Here is a 1,556-nt window from a genome sequence, read left to right as displayed (position 1 = left end):
CCTTTCAAAGCCCTTTAAAAACCAAAAACCTTTTTTATTTTTGGAAAAAATTTAAAAAGATACTTTTAGACCCCCTTATAAAAACTCCCTTACTACTGTATAACCCGGGAGAAATCAGTATCCTCAAAGGATTGATCTGTAAAATTTGGGGTTTCGGAATGATATATTGGTGTTGTAAACTGTGCTGGTTTAAACAAACAACCTAATGAAATATTGCAGGAAAAAAATTTTAAAAAAAAAACTCCTTGGGGGACAGGTGGATTTAAAAAACCATTCTTTTTTTTTTAAACGAAATGTTAAAAGGGAACGCAGGCCCCCGCTCCCAAAAAAATTGCGCACCAATTTAATAACATTTGGGTTATTCGCGGGGGTTTCGGCGCCAACTGAGTGCTTTTGGTGATCTTCCCCCTAGGGAACGCCTTCGTGATCAGGGCCCATCACCTGTGCCGGGTATGTATGCCCTCCAAAGCCATCCCGCGACCCACGACCGTTAAACGGGAGTAATTGCGATAATCTTCTTTTATTTTTCCCAAAAATTTTACCTGGATTTAAAACCTTTCCCATTTTTAAGACGAAAAATTTCTAGAAAACGGCCTACTCATCTATTTACCCACGGGCTACCCCCCTCCATAAAAATAGGGTTTATCATACCCCGATTTGTTACGTCAAAAAACACGTTTGGGACCTTTTCATTTCCCAAAATTTTTCCCTTACTGCTGCTCCCAAGGTCACATTTTTACATAAATAACGGGTGGGAAAAAACTAAAGGAGGTAATGAAAATTTGCAAGATTAATAATCCCCACCATAGTGGAGTACAGGGGCAATACAAAGGGAAAAATGGCATCAATAGGGGGAAAAATAATTTTTGTAATATTGAAAAGGAAATCTGCATTTGTTAGTTTTTTAAATTTCAAAATGCGGAAAATTTTTAAAAAAAAAAGGTTTTTAAAAAAAGGGGGGTTTTTTTTTTTTTTTTGTTTTTTAAAAAAATCCAAACAAAAACCCTTTTTTTTTTTTAATTTTTTTTTTTTTTTTAAAAAAAAAAAAAAACCCCCCCAAAAAGGGTTTTTTTTAAAACTGGAAAAAAAAATCCCCTTTTGGGGGCCCCCGCCTTTTTTAAAAAAAAAAATTTTTTTTTTTTTTTTTTTTTTTTTTTTCCCCCCAAAACCCGGGTTTTTTTTTTAAATTTTTTAAAAGGTTTTTATTTTCCCAAAAAATTTTTTTTTTTTTTAAAAAATTTTTTTTTTTTTTTTTTTTTTGGGGGTTTTTTTTTTAAAAAAAAATTTTTAAAAAATTTATAAAAAAAAAAAAAAGGGGGGGGGTTTTTATTTTAAAAAAAAAATTTTTTTTAAAAAAATATAAAATATAATTTTAAAAATTAAAAATTTTTTTTAAAAAAAAATATAAAATATTTTTTTAAAAAAAATTTTTGGGGGGGGGGAAAAAAAAAAAATTTTTTTTTAAAAAAAATTCCTTCCCCCCCAAAATTTTTTTTTTTTTTTTAAAAAAAAAAAAACAAATTTTTTTTTTAAAAAAACCCCCCCCAAAGTTTAAA

At 29.2% G+C, this 1,556-nt stretch overlaps 1 non-coding gene across 1 annotated transcript; it reads right to left on the bottom strand.

Annotated features, from left to right (window-relative positions):
• Positions 1-299: 299 nt before the first annotated feature.
• LOC119568823 lies at positions 300-458 on the bottom strand. Its single transcript, XR_005228165.1, has one exon. It is a non-coding gene; the product is annotated as a U1 spliceosomal RNA (small nuclear RNA).
• Positions 459-1,556: the final 1,098 nt, after the last annotated feature.

This window comes from Penaeus monodon, unplaced genomic scaffold (genome assembly GCF_015228065.2).
Source record: "Penaeus monodon isolate SGIC_2016 unplaced genomic scaffold, NSTDA_Pmon_1 PmonScaffold_1101, whole genome shotgun sequence".
Classification (NCBI taxonomy): Eukaryota; Metazoa; Arthropoda; class Malacostraca; order Decapoda; family Penaeidae; genus Penaeus; species Penaeus monodon.
Note: the sequence above shows the minus strand (reverse complement) of the source record. Positions and strands in the feature narration are given on the sequence as shown.